Source organism: Pan paniscus, chromosome 7, assembly GCF_029289425.2.
Source record: "Pan paniscus chromosome 7, NHGRI_mPanPan1-v2.0_pri, whole genome shotgun sequence".
NCBI classification, from domain to species: Eukaryota; Metazoa; Chordata; class Mammalia; order Primates; family Hominidae; genus Pan; species Pan paniscus.
In genome coordinates this window covers 126,593,220-126,618,166 of record NC_073256.2, presented here as the reverse complement: position 1 = coordinate 126,618,166, position 24,947 = coordinate 126,593,220, and the positions used below count along the sequence as shown (strand labels likewise).

Below are 24,947 nucleotides of genomic sequence, written 5' to 3'. Positions count from 1 at the left end.
GTATTGAGGTGCTAAGTAGAAAGTTAGGAAAGGTCCCGAGGACTGGTATTGACAATTGGAGTCCTAATAGTACTCTATTCGTATTAGGAAAGAGAGACTAGATACCAAACATCACGAGATCATAGAGATGGAAAACTGTATAGTAACCAAAAACCAAAACAGTGATATTTCCAGAACTTTTTAGTATTGTTGTAAAACTTCATGAAACAAAAGACCATTTAAATAGTGAATTATTAAAAATCTTTATTATGGGAAAGTAGATCTAAATTTTCTCTAAAATTTTCCCCAAAGATAATATCCTCTTAGGGAACATAAGAAAAATGTATAATAAAAATGTGGTGCTTAATTAACCATGACTATGTATATATTGCCAATTTTAGTAATCAATATTCTTTGTGCATGTGATTTTTTTTGCATGATTAATGTTGAATTGAAAGCTCTCAGGATAATTAATCCTAAATATTGTCGCATGTTGACCTACGTTAAAAGATGAATAGGTCTAGAGCCGTGATTTCAAGCTATTTTCCTGAAATGCTTCAGGGATTCCATAAACATTTAAACAATGTTCTAAGGTACATATACTTAGAACATTGAGATATATACTACAAGTGCTAAGAATATAGTACCTTGTATTTTTGTTGATTTTTATCATGTTTTAAATAGGAATTTATAAAATATTTATGATAGTAATAAAGTAGTATTTTATGTGTTTTGCATATTAAGAGTCATTAACAATATTCACTCTTTTAACACATTTAAGCATCAACTATGTACCTTAGCATGATTTTTTCAGTATTAAGGATAGTATATTACTAAGGATAAAGAGACAATCTACATTCTAATGATTTTCAGATAAAATTTCTTTTTAGGGAAAAAAAGAGGAGAGGGTGGCATAGAGTGGTTGCTTTCCTGCTAAGGAAGTCTGACCAGGGCTAGAACCTTGGGGACTACCCACAAGAGTCAGGTAGAGGAGTTGCCAATGGGAAGAGTTAGAAAAAAGAATCAGAGTGTCAAGAAATTAGGAATGGTTAACAATGTTAAAAAAAATACTCTTAAATAAAGTATACTCATCACATTTCTACATAAAAGGGAAATGACTGTACAGAACAAGTTAAACCATCATTACACAGGAATTTCTAATATTTTGTGTTGTTAACTATAGAACAGAACAGATGGTAAGTTTATGTGTGGCAAGTCATATAAGAAGGCAAAACTAATACTTATCACTGATTATTACTGGAAGAATATTCTAATTACTTCTTAGTAGTAAGTGTGTCTTACTGAACAAGTAATAATAGTTGAGTGGTAAAAAACAAAAGCCTAATGATGGAAGTATAGAAGTAATAAAGCAAAGAGAAGTAAGGCCTTCTAGAATTGGTAAGAAAGAATAAATGCACAAAAAGAGCCAAGGTAAAAGGTACCCAACTAGATATCAAGATACATCATGAAGCAGTAAAAAGAGTAGCATCATTGCATTAGTAAACAAAATAGACACACATTTAATCATCCTATACTTACAAGAAGAAAATATCTATATTCTCAAGGTTGAGAAGGCTTCTTAAGATCCAGAAGGCAAAAATATAAGCGAAAGGATTGATGAATTTGATCATTACAAAATGTAAAATTTCTTTATGACCTACTTTTGGTATAAGATAAAGCAACAGACTGAGGAAAGATATGTGACTTATGCGTAATGTATGAATGTTAAAATCTAGAACATAAGAACTATCATTTAATAAAAAAGCAAACAAGTTATACAAAAGGAAAGCAGACAAAAGATATGAACAGTTAATTCACAGAAAAGAAAATAAAGATGGTCAGTAAAGCTACAGTAATCAAGAAAATGTGGTATTGGCACCAATTTCGACAAATAGATCCATAGATCAGAATAAAGAGTCCAGATGGAGACTCAGACACATATGGTCAGTTGATTTCAGTCAGAGATATTTCAATGAAGAGGCAATTCAAAATGCAGAGATAATTTGATGGAGAAAAGATATATTTTTAACAAGTGGCGCAAAAACAATTGGGTATTCATTTTTGCCTTTGTAGTAGCCTAAATAGTGGCCACCCGAAGATATCAGGTTCCAATCCCTGGAACATGAAAATATAACCTTATGAAGATAAAGAGTCTTTGCAGAAGTGATTACAATGAGGATCTTCACATGGAAAAATTATCCTGGATTATCTGGGGTGGACCCTAAATCTAATTGCAGTGTCCCTTACAAGAGAGAGGCAGAGTGCAATTACAAACACAAAGAGGAGAAGCTTATGTGAAGATGGTGTTTAAAAGGCCACAAGCCGAGGAATGCTAGAGCATGCTGGCAGCCACCAGAAGCTGGAAGAAGCAAGGAATAGATTCTCCCTCAGAGCCTCTGGAGGGGGAATGGCCCTGCTGACACCTTGATTTTGGTCTTCTGGCCTCAGAACTGTGACGGAATGCATTACCACCAAATTTGTGGTAAATTCATTACAGCGGCCATAGGAAACTAACAGAGCCTTATATCAGAATTTACTTAAAATGGATCATGGACCTAAATGTAAAACCTGAAACTGTGCAACTTCTAGCAGATAACATAAAGGAAAAATTTTGTAAGGCTGGGTTAGGCAAAGATTTCTTGCATATGACACCAAAAAAGAAAACTGACAAATCATACTTCATCAAAATTAAGAAATTACTTTCTTAGAAAGGCAGTGTTGTGACAATGAAAAGCCACAGATTTGGAGAAAACATTTACAAATCACTATTTAATAAAGCACTAGTGTCCAGAATGTATAAAGAACCCTCAGAACTCAATAATAAAATAATCAAATATGTAAATTTTTTATTGGGCCAAAATATTGAACAGATACATCATACAAGATGAATGGCAAGTAAGCATGTGAAAAGGCACTCAACGTTATTGGTCACTAGGAATGAGCAGATTGAAAGCACAATGCGGTATCACTACATAGCTATTGAAATCCTTTAATTGAAGACTGACCATTCCAAATGTTGGCAAAGGTATGAAACAAATGGAGCTCTCAAACACTGCAGTTTGGAATGTAAAATGGTAGAATCGCCTTTGAAAAGAGTTTAGTGGTTTTCTAAAATGTTAAACATGGATCTTCCATGTGACCCAGCCATTCCACTTACCCATTCTTTTACCTAAGAAAAATGAAAGTATATGTCTATTCAAAGATTTGAACAGAGCAACAGCATTCATAATAATCAAACCTCAGAACAAGTCAAATATCCATCTACAGATGAAGGGCTAAATACATTGAGCTATGTCCATGCAATGGATTATTACTCAGCAATAAAAAGTATCAATATACCCAACATAGATGAATTGCAAAGTAATTATGCTGAGTGAAAGAAGCCAGAGTACATACTGTATGCTTCAACTCAAAATTCTAGAAAGTGCAAACACATAGAAAACAGATTAGTGATTACCTGAGCGGGAGGGATTTGAAAGATTATAAATGGGCAGAGAAACATTTTAGGTAAAGAGATATCTTCATTATCTTAATTGTGGTAGTTTGTGAGTGTATACACAAGTTAAATTTTATGAAAAAGTATACCTTAAGCATTCCATTTTGCACATCAACGCCTCAATAATGCTTTTTAAATTTGTTTAAAGATTAAGTATTGAATCTTATCAAAATTTTCTTATTGATTTAATTTCTGCTTTTTAATTTTTTTTTCTTGTATTGCAATGGCATTTTAGTGCATGTTTCCTATATCACGGGGATCAGCATCCCTTCCCTTTTATCTTGGAAGTATACCCATTCCCCTTATTTTGGAAGTATACCATAATTTCTTTCTAAGCCAATATATTTGTGTGTTACTGACTCTGTCCTTGGTACCATGTATAGAGAACATTATTAAGGCTAAACCAGTCAGTACTTTGCGAATGCAGAATCCCTGGTCACAGTGACTGGTTCATAAATGGGCACTTGACCCATTTAGAAACAGTGATTCACAGTGAGAATTTGCAGTGATTTCTGGGACAAAGGCTTACCACTGGATGTAAGAATAAAGGGATATAAACAAAACCACATTTGTCACTACAGTAAGGTGAGAACTTCTCAAAATAGGGAGCCAACAAAGGATGGCGCTAAGAGACTGAGAAAATGAACCTTGATAATATCATCTAGTCCTACCAAGCAATTCTTAAAACCAGCTGTTCTTAGAATTTTGGATAATGGGAGTCATTAAGTTTTCTTTTTCCCTAAGTCAGTTTAGGTCAGATTTTCTGTTACTTGTACTCAGAAGAGGCCTGATTCTGTGGTGGAAAATTCTTTTAATGTATGATTATACTGTGCACATTGAGACTTTATTCTAGATTTTTACATCAGAATCTATGGATGAGAATTACTGATATTTTAATCCACATAGGGGTTTAATAGATAAGTTACAAGTGCTTTTTAAATGGGGGAATTTTTTTTCACTTTAAAATAGTTTAGCAACTCCTCAAAAATGTATATTAATGAAAATAAATTTGGAAGAAGTTTCTTTGGTACCAGGGAGGGAAGATAAAAGTAAATGTACTTTCAATCCTCAAGCTCTATTTTCTGACTTCAGTATTTTCCATGCACCCAGTCTACAATTTTTTTACTCCAAACAGGAGAAAAAAAAAATATGTAACATATTACATTTTTAAGCCATTTAAATTTTTTCCACTTCTGCAACTGACTTTTTTTTAAGTGTTTGAGATTCACTTTTAATGCTTGCCAAAATATCCAATATGAATCTATCTCATAGTGCAGGAAAAAATGATATCAGGTGAATATTGAAGAAGATTAAACATATTCTTGACATTAGGATAAATATTGTTCTCATATCTGCCATCTGTGTTTTTCACAAAGAAAATGTAGTTTGGCCTACAAACTTAATACAGTCACTGAAATTTATGAAATGAAGAGCTCTCAAAAAACTATTCTTCTGAAGTCTTTTACTAAGTAGTAAATAAGCATTCAGTGTTTTTCTTTTATCTGCAAATATACACTTACTTAGAGGAAAAAGAGAAGGATGAAGATATCTTAGTGGAGGCACAAGGCAATATAAGCATAAAGCATACCCCTACGTAGGTTGATATAATAGGAAGTTCATTAGTGGTGCCTCAGGAACCCAGCTGGAATCAGGTGTGAGGAAAAATAACTGAGATTGCAGCCAGCACGGAAAGCTGCTTTGTAAGAGTCTGGCAGTTTTTCAAAAGGTTAACAGTTACCATATAACCCAGTAATTCCTCACCTAGGTATATATCCAAGAGTAATAAAAACCTGTACACACATGTTTATAGTAACCAAAAAGTATAAACAAACCAAACAGCCATCAACTGACCAATGAATAAATAAAATGTGGCTTATCCATACAATGGAATATTATATAGCAATAAATGATGCTACAACATGGATAAACCTTGAAAACATTATGCTAAGTGAAAGAAGCCAGTCATAATAGGCTACAGATGGTAGGATTCCATTTATATGAAAAGGCAGATCTCGCTGGGCATGGTGGCTCATGCCTATAATCCTAGCACTTGGGGAGGCTGAGGAGGGCAGATCATTAGAGACCAGCTTGGGCAGGATGGCAAAACCCCACTTCTACCACAAAAATAACAAATATTAGCCGGGTATGGTGGCACATGACTGAGGTGGGAGGTTCACCTGAGCCCAGGAGGTCGAGGCTGAAGTGAGCCATGATTGCACCACTGCACTCCAGCCTGGGCATCAAAGTGAGACCCTGTCTTTAAGGGAAAAAAAAAAAAAAAAAGCACATCTATAGAGACAAAGTAGATTAGTGCTTGCCAAAGGCTTAGGGGCTACAGTGGGGAAGGAATGGAAAGTAACTGCTAATGGGTATAGGGCTTATTTTGGGGGTGACAAAAATTGATTTTGGTGATGGCTGCACAACTCTGATTATACTAAAAACCCTTGAATTATACACTTTAAATAGGTGAGTTGTGTAGCTTGTGGATTCTGTTTCAATGAAGCCATATGGAAACAACAACAGCATGAGAAAAGAGCTAAGAAAAAGATTCTGAGATCATCTTCCATGCTAAATATGAATGGATTTCTAAAAATGTATTAGTATTTTTGCCTTCAACTTTGTTGAAACAACATATTTTTAAAGAAATTTGAATTTTATGGTAGGGAAATTATTCCTACAATTTTATTAGGGAAACCAGATAAAGTGGTGATACCCTCTCTTGCCAAAAACTCTCAGAGGAAATACTTTTCCTATAATATTATGAGGAGTTATTTGGACAAAACATTTTCTTGATTTTTGTTTTTGTTATTTTCTTCTGATATTTACGTTTCATCTAAGACTATGTGAGTCTATAGGAAATGATTTTATGCTGTCAGCATTTTTGTTCTTGTTAACATGCAGTCTATGAAAACCACAGAAAACACTCTACATATCTTGTTTAGGAGTGCATTCACCAAAATTGCAGTGATCCTAGAAAAATGTATCTACTGACTTCAGGACCCCTATGAGACATGTGCCATCTAAGGGGTTTTAGCGTTGGAGTACATTTTGATATTTAAAGTTTTTCTGAACATGTTATAGTTTAAATTAGCACCTCTGAGTTTATCATTTATACATGTTCCATAATGAATAACTTAAGCCAATAATAAGAATTACGAGTGCTTAAATGTCCACAGTCTAGTTGAAAATCCTTGCAGTGGGCCCAGGAGAAATATCACAAATTATATTTAAGGATGTGAGGCCTGTTAGGGCCTTGGAACAGGGGAAAAGCATTAGCAGGAATGTTCATGTACTCGAGTTTCTCATGATCTAGAACTTCTAATTTTCTTTGTCTTTCTCTTCTTTGCTCCCTCTCTCTTCCTCCCCTTCATCCTTTGTACTCTCATCTGTCCCCCTCCTCCTTTTCCTCTCTCCTCTCCACTTCTCGCTGGCAGCTACTGCCTTGGCAGAGTTTTCCCCCTCCCTTAACCCGGACACTCATCTGCCATACACCTACCAGGAAAGATCTAAGATATCATCACTAACAGAAAATACTGTAATGAGAATGCATGTGACTGCTGATATTTTCAGATCACCTCCTTAATACGTAAAGAGCAAAATATATCTGTTTATACTTGTGTTAGCAGAGAGAATTGTTAGCATGGAAAATTCTTTGTTATCAGTGTCACATGGCAAAATGACTGTGAAAAACTAATATTCCTGTAACTGTGGGTGAAGGTCTTAGATAATGAGAGATGCTTGACATGTGAGCAGAGAGCAGAGTATGGGGAAGCAGTTTGAAAGAGGAGATTGGGCATCAAAAGGGCCAGATCTCATAGTTACCTAGTCGGCTTTATTACCAATATTACACTATGTGTGAGAGGAAACTGTATTCAGATTATTCTTGTGCATAATTATGGATGTATATATGTATATATACACATGCACATATATATGTATATACATTCATAATTATGCACAACAAAAATAATCTGCAGTTCAGACCTCCTGGGCTCCTTGTGTGTGTGTGTGTGTGTGTGTGTGCGTGTTCCTTCCTTGATTACACATTTCTTTTTTTAGCTGAAGAATCGCTTTGTTAGATTTCAGTATGCACATTTTATACATCTTGAAGAGAAAAAAAGACTTCAGATTTTGTAAACAGGAAAAGCAAAATGTTACATGGTCAAAGGAGAGCTCAAAGTGTTTTAAGCTCCTTATATAAAACACATCAGAAAGTAAAATAATAAAATACAGGCAGTTCCTCCTTGTATTGCATTTCACAGATTTTGCATTTTTTACAAATTGAAGGTTTATGGCAACCTTGCATAAAGCAAGTCCTTTGGCACCATTTTTTCAATAGCATATACTTACTTTGTGTCTCTCATATTTTGGTAATTCTCTTGATATTTCAAACTTTAGTATTATATGTTATAGTGACTAGTGATTGGTGATCTTTGATGTTTCTTTTTTTTTTTTTTTTTGAGACGGAGTTTCACTCTTGTTGCCCAGGCTGGAGTGCAATGGTGCAATCTCGGCTCATCGCAACCTCTGCCTCCTGGGTTCAAGCAATTCTCCTGCCTCAGCCTCCCGAGTAGCAAGGATTACAGGCGTGTGACACCACGCCTGGCTAATTTTGTATTTTTAGTAGAGACAGTTTCTCCATGTTGGTCAGCCTGGTCTTGAACTCCGGACCTCAGATGATCCACCCGCCTCGGCCTCCCAAAGTGCTGGGATTACAGGCATGTGCCACCACGCGCAGCCCAATCTTTGATGTTTCTATTCTAATTGTTTTGGGGCACCATAAACTGCACCAATATGAGACAGTGAATTTAATTTGTAAAGGCTGTGTATGTTCCAACTGCTCCACCAAGTGGCCCTTCTCCGTGATCACTCTTTCTTTCTTTTTCTCTTTTCTTTCATTTTTTTTTGGGGGGGGTGCGGGGCAGTGGCACGGAGCGGGAGACAGGATCTTGCTGTCACCCAGGCTGGAGTGCAGTGGTGTAGTGGTGCAATCACAGCTTCATGGCTCACTGTAGTCTCAACCTGCAGGGCTCAATCTATCCTCCCACCTCAGCCTCCTGAGTAGCTAGGACTACAAGCACATGCCACCACTCCTGGCTAATTTTTTTAAAATTTTTTATAGAGACAGATTTCATGATGTTGCCCAGGCTGGTCTTGAACTCCTGGGCTCAAGCGATCTGCCTGCCTCGGCCTCCCAAAGTGCTGGGATTACAGGCGTGAGCCACCATGCCCAGCTCATGATCATTACTTCTTAACAGCTGTATGCTCCTGTGTAACTTTGCTAGTGCAGAGGAGGATCAAAATGTAAACACAAATCTTCAAGGAATTTTGTTTTCTAAAATGAACATGATTTAGGGAGTCAGACTTCCCCCAATACCGACTCTGTAAAATGGAGACAATGCTACATTCCTCATAGTTATTATGAATGAGATTATATGTTACATAGTGTGCCCAATTTTTAGTACATGGTGGTTTCCTCAGAAGAGTTTATAATGTCTTAAAGAATATACAAGTGTTAGATAAGAAATAAATTGTAACAGCATGATACTGGGTGTTAAATGAGTTTTTTCCCTGTGATTGACCATTAAAGCTCACAGAAAGAAGAAGTTTGCTAAGGACCCTACCCTGTAGACTTGGGTAACCACCAGATATTGAAGGCACCAGGGCTTGCTGAGAGGCCATTGTTTAGTGGAACCTACAGTGATGGTAACATCACTCATACCCCTACTCCCTCCAGATGATTTTAGAGGACTGAGATGAATTTGACTTTTGGTGAGGGTGAGAGGAAGTGCCTGAATATTTTTCTTCTGCAAAGAGATGCTGAGAGATTCTTATAAAGTTTGGGGATGTTAAGAAGAGTGGACTGCATTTATTTCCTAGTTGGATGTCTGCTTAGCCGTCAGGCTTTCCCGCCTACCCAGTGGAGCAGGGTAAAGGGCAGTGTGGACAGATGGTTTGGTAGTGGGGCAACAATGAGGAAGTGAGATAAGGAGCCTGGAATGAATTCCTGTTGCCTGAGAGGTATGGGGATGGTTCTCTTCATGCCTGCAGGTACCAGTGTTGGGGCTAAAGACAGTTGATGATACTGGAGCCAGAGGCTCTCCAAGGGCCACCACAGTGTGTAACAATAAAGCACTACATCTGAGGGGAGCTGCAGGTTGCTGCCTTATTGGAGTAAGCTGCTCTTAGTGGCTGAGTCTCCCAAAGGCAACTGTCAAAGGCAGAAAGCACAATTCTGAAAGTTTCAGGGTTGAGGCGGGCCAGGATGAAGCAGCTAGGTAATCGAGGGTTAGTGATGACAGCAGTAAACTGTGACAACGGTTGAGCACCTAGCTACTGCATAGGCTACTGCATAGGTTCAAGTCCCAGCTTTGCCATTTACTAACCATAAGATTGGGTGACTTTGTAGTTTCTCTTTGTTTCCTCATCTGTAAAAGGGAGGTAATAATTGTACCTGCTCTATAGAATTAATGTAAGAATTAAATGAGTTCATACATGGAACAATGTTTAGCACAGAGTTAGCACTCAAATGATAACTTATTATTCAAATCGTAATTATAAATCTTGAAAAAATGGTACTACTTGGACATGCATGTACAAGAAGAGTCATTTAGGCTCTATGAGAGTCTGAGCTTCTTTAGGATAGGGAATGGCTTGTTCACCTTTATAAGGACTGTCATATGATAGATGCTCAATAAATGAACAGATGATAAAGTAATGTTGAAGAATATATCAATTCCAGGCAGAAGGAGTATCATTGGAAAAATAAAGCACAGAAGCAGGAAATTTAAGCAGGTGTGAAATAGCTATTACATTTGGCTCGAGCGAGGTTTCTCACACTCAACACTTATTGACATTTTTGGCTGGATAATTCTTGGTTGTCAGAGGTTGTCCTAGACATTGTATGACCTTTAGCGGCATCCCAGCCTCTACCTACAAGATACCAACCAGTAGCATGCTTCCTCAGTTGTAACAAGGAAATGTCTTCAGACATTGCCAAATGTTCCCTGGGAGGCAAAATCATCCACAGTTGAGAACCCATTGTGATAGACTATTGGCTTTATGAGAAAGGAGTAGGAAGAAATAAGATCGGAACGTTAGATTGAGGCTATATTGAGTACAGCCTTAAACAAGCTAAAGATCTCAGAGTTTATCTTGAAGACAGTAGGGAACTGTGGAAAGTTTTGGGCTAGAGAGTAGTGAAATTAAAGTGGTGCTTAAAAGGGTTCATCTGTAAAAGTATGCAGACAAGAAACATGGTAATAGTCTTTACTGTCAAAAAGAGGACAAATAGACAATAGTAGCAAATAAGCAAAAAGAAGGAAGAAAATATAGTACAGATTTATCTTTTATCATACATTCAGGATTAGGAACAAGTTATAGAAGGGATACATTGTCTTTAATTTGGGACATTTTGTGTTGAAAGTTCCAGCCTTTCAAATTTCTTTGAAAATTTTCTGCAAGGTAAGGACAGAGAATTCTCCTTTCAGAAACAGAAAACCCTTGAGACCTTGAAACATAAAATAGACAATAGCATCTTAAATTTACACATTTATCTAAATGACAGGTTGAAATCTTTGCCTTAATGTGCAAAGAGCTGCAGACATTTCAAAATTATATTTCTTAATTACAATTACAGCTAATACATAGATAGTAGCTACTATATACCAGCCACTGTTCTAGCACTTATTAACTATTTTTTCATACCAACCCTATTTTACAGAAGAGGAAACCGGGACACAGAGAAGTTAAGTGATCTGTCTGAATTACATAGTAAATGGCAGAACCTGGATTTGAACCAAGGCAGTCTAGACTTTGCTGAACTCTCAGCCACTTTTAAAACCTGCTTTGTTGGGAGGCCGAGGCGGGTGGATCACGAGGTCAGGAGATCAAGACCATCCTGGCTAACATGGTGAAACCCCGTCTCTACTAAAAATACAAAAATTATGCTGGATGGTGGTGGGTGCCTGTAGTCCCAGCTACTCGGGAGGCTGAGGCAGCAGAATGGCATGAACCCGGGAAGCGGAGCTTACAGTGAGCTGAGAAGATCGCACCGCTGCACTCCAGCCTGGGTGATGGAGCGAGACTCCCATCTCAAAAAACAAAACAAAACAAAACAAAACCTGCTTTGCACACACAGCTAGTAAATTGTTTATATACTTTTTGGTAATTGTGGTGATGACTTAAGTCATATGTGTCCCAAGTCTCTAGAATTTTAGGCAAATAGAGTTCGGGGCACAAATGTACTTCTCAATCATTGCTTTTCTTTTGCTGCTTAGTTACCTGTTTCTGCAATTGTCAGTATTCAGTATCTTCAGAGACAGAGGTTTTAGGAAAATAAGTAAAAATATTCAAATCAATGGGAAAACTTTTGTATGATTTTAGAAGCTGGTGATTTTCGCCTGTGCTTTGTGAGGTGGGTCAGGATAATCTGTACTGTGATTTTCATAGCACTGTTTTTGAATTCCTTCCAAATGAATGCTTTTGAATGGTTTCCCCTGACCGACAGAGTGACTCACCCCAGCTGTGTGATAATTCCTAATTAGGCCTAAAAGGGTTATTATAACTTGGTACAAAGAGAAGAAAAACTGCCATTCACCTGTTCATGAGCAATCTTCCTTTAGGCTATGCTTCTTTCATTTTTTTTACTTTCTTTTCTCCAAATCTTGTTTTGTTTTGTTTTAACCTCCCTTGATGTGTTTTTCTTAAGGTATCATTCTGACTTTTGTTGAATCCCGGGCTACAAGTACTTGTTTACTTACCCAAAGATCTTGTTTTACAAAGATAGCAGTGGGCTAAGCTCTCTGATCTACCTGGTGTCCATGATGAGTCATTAACGAAGCAGGAAAGTTTGTTGACCTATTTTTGAGTCTGCCTACTGTGGAGACAGTTGTGAAGACATTTTTTTTTACATGAGTGAACTTCTCCAGTAGGGGTTTAACCAGTGTTTTCCATTGCATTTCTGGTAGGACTTTGGAATCATGATTCATAAGAATTGACTCAGTGTAGAGTTAGAGAAAGGAGTAGTGCAAGCCATCTGTCCCCTACCAAATGTGGTTAACAATTATTGATCCTAGGTCTGACAGCAGTCTAAAGGCAAGTGATGCAAGCTTTTCAAACTTATGTGGAATTAGAAACTCCAGCAGTCCATGACAAACACCAAATATCATGGATTGGGTTAGAAATGTTACTTTTAACAAATGAGATAATTCAACACTGTCATACACACTTAAGGTCGCTTAAAGAGAAGCTTCTGGCAATTGTTTTCACAATTTTCTCCAAGAATAGTATTTGAAAAACTACATTAAAAAATAAAAACTATTATATGTCGATGCCATTATTCTGTTTTCACCCAGATGAAGTAATGGGCCAAAAGATAGCATTGTCTAAATTGTACTCCCTATCTGGTCTTGTACATTCTAGACTCCAGAATGTTAATCTCAGTAGTAATCCTAGAGAGATTCTTTAACTTGGTATATTTATTGATATCTTAGTTTCCAAATGTAACAAATTACTAAAATAACAATATACCACAAACTTGATGACTTTAAACAACACAAATTTAATATCTTAGATTCTGGAGATCAGAAGTCCAAAATCGGCCTCATTGGGCTAAAATCAAGGTGTTGGCATGATAGCATTCCTTTGGGAGGCTCTAGAAGAGGATCTGTTTCCTTGCCTTTTGCAGCTTCTAGAAGTTGCTTATATGGGTCATGGCATTCTTCCATCTTCAAAGTTAGCAATTGCTGGTCAGATTTTTTTCATGCTGCATCATTGTTCTGACACTAATTCTTCTGCCTCCCTCATCTACTTTTCAGGGCCATTTTGATTACACTGGCACTGGGCCCACACAGGTAATCCAGGGTAATCTCTCCATCTTAAAGTTATCAGATTAGTAACCTTAATTCCCTCTCCAACCTTAATGTTTCTTTGTCATGTAATATAACATATTCACAGGTTCTGGAGATAAGGATGTGAACATCTTTGTTGGAGGCATTATTCTGTCTATTACTGCTGTCTTTATTGCCTGGTATCTAGAATATATGGCTTCCTAAATTAGTGTTATAGATTGAAGCTTTTAAATACATCTTAATTTCATTGTTTATTTTTGTTATCTAAGTATATGTATCTTAAAAGCAATCTCTACCTTAAATTCTGTTTGAAATAAGACAATGTATAAAAAAGGTATATTTGCTACAATTATGACAAAAAGTCAAATATGAAATGATCATACAAATGGATAGTAAAAACCTGAAGATCACCCTCAAAATAAATAGAAAGATAGCAAATTAAGAATCTTTCAAAATAATTTCTGAAAGACAAGTTGGAAGTCGGTTGATGATGAAACAAGTAAAGAAAAAAATAGCTGTAATACACTAGGAGAGGACCACTGAAGAGATAGGAGCCAATTTACCAAAATGGAACCCCAGGGAAACTCTGGGCTCAGATTCAGTTAGGTGGGAAAGCTAATGAGGCTGAAATCAGAGGGATTAATTAAATAACTTGATATGGGCCAACTGTACCTGTATATGGGCGCCTGTTTTTTCCTCTACCCTATTCATGGATCACAAGAAGATGGCACTTCTCCAAGGCGTGACTTGTGTTGCCTTTATTATTATTACTAAAAAGAAAAAAAAGATTATCTGGAGACAACTAAGGCTTCCAAAGATTGTGATGCTTCCAAGAAAAATATTTCTCATCCCAGATTTTGGGCAGATGTGTAGCTTCACAATAGGTTCTCTATTGGCTTACAATGAAGGAGATTACACCAATGGCTATACCCTGAATTTCCTCACTGGAGTTCCTGGTCAAATTTTTTATGCTGAAGAGAGACCTGGTCAGAAGAAAGACCAAGATACCCTATACAACAGAAAATTAACAGTGGCAGCTTGCCCATTTATTTTAAACAATAATGAATAACTTGTGGTAGTGAAGGTAGTAGTGGTGAGGATTAGCCAACCAATTATAGAAAAGAATTTCCCAGAATTGAAGAGTCTTCAGGCTAAAAAGACCCACCTATAGTCCAGCATAAATAAGTACAGAAAGATTGTATTAGTCCATTTTGCGTTACTGTAAAGGAATACTGGAAACTGGGTAATGTATAAAGAAAAGAGGTTTATTTGGCTCACAGTTCTGCAGGGTGTACAAGTGTGGCATCAGCATCTGCTCTTCTGATGAAGAAGCTTTTACTCATGGCAGAAGATGAAGGGGGAACAGGCTTGTCACATGGCAAGAGAGGGAACAAGAGAAAGGAGGAGGTGCTGGCCTCCTTTAAACAAACAGCTTTGGTGTGAATTACCAGAGTAAGGACTCACTCATTATCACGGGGATGGCACGAAGCCATTCATAAGAGATCCACCCCCATGGCCCAAACACTTCCCACTAGGCCAACCTCCAACACTGGAGGTCACCTTTGAAGGGGACACACATCCAAACTATGTCAAAGGCCACACCTAGATAGTGTCATAAACTTTCACAATATCAAGATTAAATACTGATTCTGAAAAGTTCAAAGACAAAAAGTCATTTACAAGGAATTAAGAGTCATATTGACAACAAGTTTTTTCACATGTATTGGAGAGTGGAAAATAATGGCATAGTAAATTCAAAATTCTGTCTTAAAGTTATTTCCAATCTAGAAATTTCTGTCCAACAAATTATTAATTTAATGTAAGGGCAGAATAAATATATTTTCCTATATGTAAATTTTCAGAAAGTTGAATATCTTCATTATAAGCATATAGTCCAACAAAATGAGAAAATGAACCAAGAGAGGGACACGCATGAAATACTGAAAACAGTAAGCCCAAATAAAAAGTAAAAAGAGTCTCATGTGGATTGTTGTGTAGTGGATTAAAGAGCAACCAGTCCAATTAGGAACAGTACAGAGGGCTCTAAGAGGAAGAGCTTTAGGATAGAGGAAGACTTTATAGAATAAAATAAATGTTTGAGCTTAGAAAAAACTCAAGAGTATGCTAAATAAAATTAATGCAAAAGAACAAATTTCGGAATCCCTGAGAAAAATAAATTTTTGGAGAAGAAAGTACTACACTAGTGGCACCTAGCATGAAGTTGAGCATGTTAACCTTAATTTTCCCTTTGAGTGGCATTAGGGCAAGCTGTTGTACTCACAGAGGAAGAAATGCAATCCCAACAAACTACTTGGGTTTTTAATGAAAAAAATACTGCTGTAAATATGAGAGAGAAAAAGGTATGGGGGAATGGGAGAAAATGAAAAGGCAATGTGGTATGTGGCATGGCTGTATTGTAGGACTCCATCAAATCTTCAGTGTGGGGCCTGCTAAACCCTATGTGCTTGGATGAGTGAATTTTATGGAGGCTGTCCACAGACAAGGTTGTCCAGTTGTGTGGTCTGTTCATCGTGTAATACAGGTAATATGTAAAGAGGCTGGGTCCCAGTCACTAGAGTGGCAAAGATAAAACAAACTTCCCAAGAGTTAGCTAATGTCTTTGGTGGAAGAGGTGGAAAGTGAGGAGAAGGAGTGCAGCTTTGATTTCTACAGGCAATGGATTTGGAAAAGGAGAGTTTAAAGACGTTTCCCCTATGTTTGAATCACCAGCATTACACCTGCATGACAAACTAAGGACTTGGGTTATAAGTGACAGAAGCACTTGTTAAAAGGATGAGAGCTGCATGAACTGTGGACCATCTGGGACCTCGACGTTTCAGCCACAACTTAAACACCATTGTCATTCAGTCCTGTCTCCCTTATATCACCTTTATTCTCTCCTGCTGCTCACTGGATGTCTCCATCTGCTGGTAATGTGACTAGCAACAGTTTACAGTGCTACATTGTAACAGTTTCATAATCTGCTTAAATCTGAAAAATCCCAGTGACAGCCCTCAGATGGATTTGCTTTGTTTTGTGTGCCCATCTCTGCAGTCATTGTGCCTAAGGAGCAAGGCTCTCCAATGTCTCAGCTGTGGAGTGGGGGTTAGGCCTGTTACCAGATTACAGGAGACCAAACAAAGCCCATCGGAGAATTCTGAGCCTAGCTTGTCTCTACAACACAAATGAGCAAGCAGTACAAACTCCAAAGCTAACACAAATACAAAAAGTACCAAAAAAATCATAAATCAGAAATTTAAAAAACTCTCACTTGGCTCCAGGGACAATAACCAAAACCATGGACTGAGGTTTTATTAACCTATCAGGCTATGGAGATTAGAATATGTGGATACCTATTCTACAAGCACCAAAGAATAAGAATTTTGTTACTTAACCTTTTAAACCCACACATATTAGTCATAGGTTAACAGCTTTCTAACTGCAAATCCAATACACTTCCTTAGTCAATCCAGCATTCTTGGGGCAGACTTTATCTCTTTGCAAGGCAACTCACCTTCCTTCCTTTCCCCTTACCGACCACCTCTTATTATCCTTCATAAAAATCATTTCTCCTGTGCCCTTCTACTTGTCTTCAGGCTCTGCTTTTCATTGGCAGTAGCTTATCACATAAACTCATCTCTGCTAATGTGTTACATCTCCCAGGTAACAGAGCTCATTGTTGACTACCAAGGATAAATCTCCTTTATATCCAAACTCTGTCCCCCTGAGCCCAATTACTTTCCTCTGAAATACCAGTGTATTTTTCATTAAAATGCTTGCAAATCCTTCGGGTTATTAGGTTTATGGCAGCCCCATTAAGCAGAACAATGATGATTTATGTAAGAAGTTAGACCAGAATCTTTGTTTTGTTTAATAAAAAGGTTCACAGCCTGCAGCTAGATGCTGAGCTCTTGCAACCTTGCATGTTTCTGTCACATAGACCGTCTTTCTATTTTGTTTCCCAGAAGAATGCTAGTCCTGCTTGGAGCTGCTTTTCTAAACTTACAAACCAGGAAGCCCAGCTATGATGTTCAAGCTCCTTTTGCTGAGGAAGCAGCACGGGCTTTGGATCAGGATAGACCTTGGTAAAACGTCTACATCTGCCCCTTATGGGCTTTGTAACTTTGCACAAGTCACTTAACCTCCATGAGCTTAAGTTTCCTCAGGTATATAATGGGTGATAAGACTTTACTGAGTGTTGCACAAATTCAATAAGATACTGAGTAAACCACTCTGCTAGGCTATAGTATCTCCAGTCTCAGATCCATGCATTACCTTTCCCTCTTGTCTTTTGTGTGTTGCAAGTAATGAGACCCCTGCAGGCTGCATTTCCCAGGTTTCCAGTCCCACCCGGGTTCAATCAATAAATGATACTGGTCGGGGATTAGGGGTGTAGGGGAAGGATAAGCCAAGGAATCCCCACAATGCCCAGTCTTCTCCAACTTAGGTGGCATGTATTGCAGCAGTCTCTCTCCTTTGTGGCCCCAGTTACTGCTGGCCAGCTGTACCATGATGTCAACTTCTGCAGGTAACCCTGGCCTCTTAGTTAGCTAAAGATGGGGTTCTTTGTCCCACAGCCATGAAAATTCAGGCTCACAGACAATTTGAATAGTGAGTAAACAAGGTTTTATTGGGTGAAAAGGAAAAAAAGGGGAAAACAGGGACTCTTACAAGGCCAGAGTCCCAGCTAGAGCACTTCCCGCCCGGCCGTTTTGAATCCCAGGTTCCACACAGGAAGAAGAGGGTCCAGGTTCCTCTTTGCTGCAGACTTCCTGAGGCTCTACTCCAGTACACAGGCTGGTCAGAGTTTCTCTGGGGACCCCCTCCCACCTGGCTGTCTCATTCCCCCATCTAAAGAAGAACATCTAACTGCCATTAAAGACGAAGACCAATCGTAACTGCTTCCTGCCAACAGGGGGCGCTGCTTTGGGGGGAAACAGCAGTCAGATCTATCTCCCTCAGAAGCCTATTTAAGGGTTCCCAGCAGAAGGGACCATCGTCCCAGGCTCTGGTTGTATGACTGGAGTTTGATGGCCTGAAGGAAAGAACAGACAAACCAGGTTATTAGAAAACATGTATCAAAATGAAACAAGGGGAAGGGTAAGGACAGCTCAAAAATTCCGAGGCCATTTACCAGTTTGCACAGGGAGAAGGAAGCCAAAAGCCCGAATGGCAATAAAAACCTTACCCTTTTGCTGGCATGTTGGGCTTCTGGGTTCCCTTCCCCTGAGCCCAATCCTAAGCCAACCAGTTTAAGGTTTGGGAAATTAATTATTTCCAGTGTGGAGGATGCATCTGAGGGGAGTGTCCCATAGTATGGAGACACAATTACCTATCAGTGAAGAGAGGATGAGGAGGAGAAAGGAAAAAAAGGCGTTTTTTTGTTTGTTTTTTTGTTTTTTTAAAGGAGTCCAAGGGGTTCAGGATGCTTTTGAAAGGAGTACAGACAGAAGATGAATGGCATCCTATCTAGAAAGAAGGGAGCAGGCATCCCTGATTCCCTTCTCTTCCTAGCAGATACTCAGGGTATGTTAGGGAGAAAGGGAAGAGCATCCTGTTTTCTTTTTCCATCCTTGCATCCCCAAGTCCTGGTGACCTTGGCAGGTCCTGCCATGAGTGCCAAAGCGGCTTGCACCCCTGAAGCAGTGAGGGCCTAGAGAATAGGCATTATCATTCTCACCTATGCCTACAGATGACCCCTGTGCCTCCCTGCTTCTGCCAGTAGCCTTGGAGTTCCCTAGACTTCATTTATGCTATGGATATTAACATGGCCTTTATCCATGAAACAGGAAGCTTAGGGTTGGCTTAATCTGCAAGAATCAGCCACACTCGCCTGCATTGTGCCTCTTAACCTCTGTTGTCATGTATCTCTGGATCCTTCAGATCCAGTTTTCCTTCCTAGGGCTTTGACCCGAAGCTTAGAATTGAGTCTGGGACAAAAATGTATCTCAGGGGGCATTGGAGGGACTCCTTATCATAAGCCAAATGCTAAGGTGAAACTGTGGAACTGAGTCCTCTTTCAACGAGAGAGGAAAGGGTATCTTGTGACACACCCAGAAAACTGGTGGCTATAGTTATGTTTGTGAAGATTTAGTTATGCATGGGACTTGGCTTTGGTTAGCTCCCTTGGTCTTACTTCCCTGAAAAGGAAACCTCTGAGTGATGAGAATTCTGTTTATTCCCATCACCTGGCAGGATTTGCAGGATAATTGCTCAGAACTAGGATATTGATCAGGATTTCTACATTACCCATCCCCTCTTGTTCTTTTTTTGAGACAGAGTCTTGCTCTGTCACCCAGGCTGGAGTGCAGTGGCACGATCTAGGCTCACTGCAAGCTCCGCCTCCAGGGTTCATGCCATTCTCCTGCCTCAGCCTCCCGAGTAGCTGGGACTACAGGAGCGTGCCACCACACCCAGCCAATTTTTTCTATTTTTAGTAGAGACCAGGTTTCACCATGTTAGCCAGGATGGTCTCAATCTCCTGACCTCATGATCCGCCCACCTCAGCCTCCCAAACTGCTGGGATTACAGGCATGAGCCACCGCACCTGGCCCTGTCTTGTTCTTTTTGAGCTGCTGCCGGAAATTGCTGGTTGGAGCACAGGAACTAGCAGGGTTAGTCTAAAATGTGTGCAAAAACTTAAAAACAACTGGTGAGTTCAGAATTTAATGACAAATGTGTACATTTTGGAACATAATTTCTTTCTCTCTAGTTCTCATTTTTGTTAAAAAAAAAAAAATCACCATAGGACTGAGTGGTTTGCAAAATAGGCCTTAGTCTTACATTTGGCCTGATTATTTGCATAAAGTGCAGCAAGAATAATTGTTTATACATAGGCCTTTTGGATTGGCTTTGATGGAACTCTGTTCCACAAAGGATGTCAGATAAGACCTTTAAAGCCGAGCCCAGCCATGGGTTTGCATCATCAAATACCTGTGAGTTGGGTGATCCTCTCCTCTTAAGGTCCCAAGATAAACTTGGAGCTCCTGGACCTGTTAGAAAGTGACATTTTACTGATCACAGACCAGGAACCCTGTTCAGGGAATCTGTAGACAAGGGTAGGAGGCCAGTTTCCCCCACTGGGCTTTATTGGCTTTGCAAGTCAAGATTGACTCCCTAAAGGGAAGCATACGCTTCCAATCAGATCCTTGGTAAAATACTCAGTTTTTCCTTTTGCATTCTGTTGCAAGAGAAAAATGGATTCTTATTGCACCGATGCAAACAATTATATTGCCATAAGTTAAGAATACTCACAGATAGGTTCTAAATTCTGGAGGAACTAGGCAGAGAGAAACAAACATGCTCCAAATTTTGATCATAGGACTATACCTTGCTTAATTATTAAAAACCATAAATAGTTCAAAATAAGTTTCCTTGATTCTGAAAGACAAAACAAGGATCAGCAATATTCCAAGCAAAAGTCAAAAAGTTTGCTCCAGCTTTCTGAGTTCAGTCCATTTAGTTAACTCTTGTTTTGCTTGGTATTCATAAGCATTTCACCTCTTCATGAGTCCTGTACATTTTCCTTTATTCCAATGTCACAATCTCCAAAGTTATCGGAAACCTGATTGTCTTTGAGAGCACCTGTTACAGTTCTATAGCTTATTATAAACCATCTTTTAAAAAGGATTAAAACAAGACAGCAATTGTCTGTGAATACCAAAATGGGCAGGGTAGTTACAGTTAGAAACATGATTGACAAAGAAGTTTGGTTATCTCCATAGTTTACAATAACTTAACCTTAATTGTGACCGATAGCATATACTTTAGACATTAGAATTTTTAAAATTCCATACAATTTTGGAACATGTATTAGCATTATTCACAAAAATATAACCTAAATTGAAGATTTTGGCAATCCCGTGTACCTAAACATGTCAAATAATCCTGTCTACATCTCTTTTCTGGACACTTCGGGGGCCCTCTGAAGTATTCAAAAAGCCAGGTGCTAGGGAAGACAATTTTGAAACTGAAGTTTGATTTGGGGAAGGCTGTTAAATATGTTTAAAGCATTGATATTATGAAATAGAATGCCAGATTACCATAAGTTATTTATTTTGCCAAAAAGATGGCTCAGAAATTTTAAAGAAGCAAAATCCTCTTAGAACTCCTCAGAATTTAGTTAATATGTTCACATTAGTTAACATGTTTAGTTAATATGTTCACAGAGAACCTCTTCTGCAGGATTAATTTCCATAATGCTTCTACCACTTGTTTGAACTTTCAGCTTTTTCTTAATTTAAAACAATCCTTTAACCCCAGGCAAAAATTTACATTTCCATGTCTTCTTATAACTTATTACTAAAAACACGCACACACACACATTGTACTGTTCTTACACACCTTGCATGTAAATCTTGTTCTAGTAGTTTCAATTAACTCCTAGCAATTTTTAACTTTAAGGTAAAATTTGGTAAGTTGCTTTAGTTGTGTGCTAAGTGCAGCCAAGGTTTGCCTTCTTAGTTAAGGGCGTGGTTAGTTCATATGTCCCAAGGCCTTACCAGTTGTGAAGCCAACAAGTCAAATAGTTCTCAAAACCCAAAAGTCAGTTTGTAACCTCAAAACACTTAGCAAATCTTGCATCTGACCTACATTTTACTAACAGTCTGGAGAGCTGTTTTTATTTCTTAAAGATTAAAGTCACGTGAAGTGGAAGGTACCACAGATTTTATCTTCCCTTTAAAAAATATTAGATCCAACTGCATGTCTTTCTTTAGGCCAAATTAATTAGAGCTCTTTCAACAGACATTACACACAGTACACACAACAGACAGGCGGAAGAAAACCCAGTCGCTGGGTGGGGCCCTTTAAGAGACAGAGCTAGGAGGCTGGCAAGATGGCCAAATAGGAACAGCTCTGGTCTGCAGTTCCCAGCGAGATCAACAGAGAAGGCAGGTGATTTCTGCATTTCCAACTGAGGTACCCGGCTCATCTCATTGGGACTGGTTAGACAGGTGTACAGCCACAGAGGGCCAGCCAAAGCAGGTTGGGGCATTGCCTCACCTGGGAAGTGCAAGGGGTCAGGGATTCCCTCCCCTAGTCAAGGGAAGCCCTGAGGGATTGTGTCTTTAGGAACGGTGTACTCCGGCCCAGATACTACACTTTTCCCACAGTCTTCACAACCCGCAGACCAGGAGATTCCCTCCGGTGCCTATACCACCAGGGCCCTGGGTTTCCAGCACAAAACTGGGCAGCCATTTGGGCTGACACCCAGCTAGCTGCAGGAGTTTTTTTTCATACCCCAGTGGCACCTGGAATGCCAGTGAGACAGAACCATTCACTCCCCTGGGAAGGGGGCTGAAGCCAGGGAGCCAAGTGGTCTAGCTTGGTGGATCCCACCCCGACAGAGCCCAGCAAGCTAAGATCCACTGGCTTGAAATTCTTGCAACCAGCCCAGCAATCTGAAGTCACCCTGGGATGCTCGAGCTTGGTGGGGGGAAGGGCGTCCACCATTACTGAGGCTTGAGTAGGCCGTTTTCCCCTCACAGTGTAAACAAAGCCGCCAGGAAGTTCTAACTGGGTGGAGCCCACTGCAGCTTGGCAAAGCCACTGTAGCCAGACTGCCTCTCTAGATTCCTCCTCTCTGGAAAAGGCATCTCTGAAAGAAAGGCAAGAGCCCCAGTCAGGGGCCTATAGATAAAATTCCTGTCTCCCTGGGACAGAGCACCTGGGGATGGGGCAGCTGTGGGCACAGCTTCAGCAGACTTAAACGTTTCTGCCTGCCAGCTCTGAAGAGAGCAGCAGATCTCCCAGCACAGCACTCGAGCTCTGCTAAGGGACAGACTGCCTCCTCAAGTGGACTGACCCCTGTGCCTCCTGACTGGGAGAAAACTCCCAGCAGGGGTCGACAGACACCTCATACAGGAGAGTTCCAGCTGGCATCTGGTGGGTGTCCCTCTGGGACAAGGCTTCCAGAGGAAGGAAAAGGCAGCAATCTTTGCTGTTCTGCAGCCTCCACTGGTGATACCCAGGCAAACAGGGTCTGGAGTTAACCTCCAGCAAACTCCAGCAGACCTGCAGCAGAGGGGCCTATTAGAAGGAAAATTAACAAACAGAAAGAAATCGCATCAACATCAATAAAAAGGACATCCACACCAGCACCCCATTCAAAAGTCACCAGCATCACAGATCAAAGGTATATAAATTCACGAAGATGAGGAAAAACCAATGCAAAAAGGCTGAAAATTCTAAAACTAGAATGCCTCTCCTCCTCCAAAGGATCACAACTCCTCACCAGCAAGGGAACAAAACTAGACAGAGAATGAGTTTGCTGAATTGACAGAAGTAGGCTTCAGAAGGTGGGTAATAACAAACTCCTTCAAGCTAAAGCAGCATGCTCTAACCCAATGCAGGAAAGCTAAGAACCTTGAAAAAAGTTAGAGGAATTGCTAACTAGAATAACCAGTTTCGAGAAGAACATAAATGACCTGATGGAGCTGAAAAACACGGCATGAGAACTCCTGAAGCATACACAAGTATCAATAGCCGAATTGAAAAAGCAGAAGAAAGGATATCAGAGACTGAAGATCAACTTAATGAAATGAAGCATAAAGACAAGATTAGAGAAAACAGAATGAAAAGGAATGAACAAAGCCTCCAAGAAATATGGGACTATGTGAAAAGACCAAACCTACGTTTGATTGGTGTACCTGAAAGTGACGGGGAGAATGGAACCAAGCTGGAAAACATACTTCAGGATATTATCCAGGAGAACTTCCCCAACCCAGCAAGACAGGCCAACATTTAAATTCAGGAAATACAGAGAACCCCACAAAGATACTCCTCAAAAAGAGCAACCCCAAGACATAATTGTCAGATTCACCAAGGTTAAAATGAAGAAAAAAATGTTAAGGGCAGCCAGAGAGAAAGGTCAGGTTACCCAAAAAGGGAAGCCCATCAGACTAACAGCAGATCTCTCTGCAGAAACCCTACAAGCCAGAAGAGAGTGGAGGCCAATATTCAACATTCTTAAGTAAAAGATTTTTCAACCCAGAATTTCATATCCAGCCAAACTAAGCTTCATAAGTGAAGGAGAAATAAAATCCTTTACAGACAAACAAATGCTAGAGATTTTGTCACCACCAGGCTTGCCTTACAAGAGCTCCTGAAGGGAGCATTAAACATGGAAAAGAACAACTGGTACCACCCACTGCAAAACATACCAAATTGTAAAGACCATTGACACTATGAAGAAACTGCATCAAGTAATGGGCAAAATAACCAGCTAGCATCATAATAACAGGATCAAATTCACACATAACAATGGAACCTTAAATGTAAATAGACTAAATGCCCTAATTAAAAGACACAGACTGGCAAACTGGCTAAAAATAAAGACCCATCGGTGTGTTATATTCAGGAGTCCCATCTCACAAGAAAAGACACACATCGGCTCAAAATAAAGGGATGGAGGAGTATTTACCAAGCAAATAGAAGGCAAAAAAAGAGCAGGGATTGCAATCCTAGTCTCTGATAAAATAGACTTAAACCAACAAAGATCAAAAAAGACAAAGAAGGGCATTACATAATGGTAAAGGGATCAATGCAACAAGAAGAGCTAACTATCCTCAATATATATGCACCCAATACAGGAACATGCAGAATCATAAAGCAAGTTCTTA

General features: G+C 39.3%; 1 long non-coding RNA gene across 1 annotated transcript in view; it reads left to right on the top strand.

Annotated features, from left to right (window-relative positions):
• The first annotated feature begins 6,184 nt into the window (after nt 1-6,184).
• LOC129398641 (uncharacterized) overlaps nt 6,185-24,947 on the top strand; it is a 58,657-nt gene continuing 39,894 nt past the window's right edge. The window contains exons 1-2 of the long non-coding RNA XR_008626473.2: nt 6,185-16,256; nt 17,292-17,411. This is a non-coding gene — a long non-coding RNA (uncharacterized LOC129398641). The remainder of the gene's footprint in view (nt 16,257-17,291; nt 17,412-24,947) is intronic.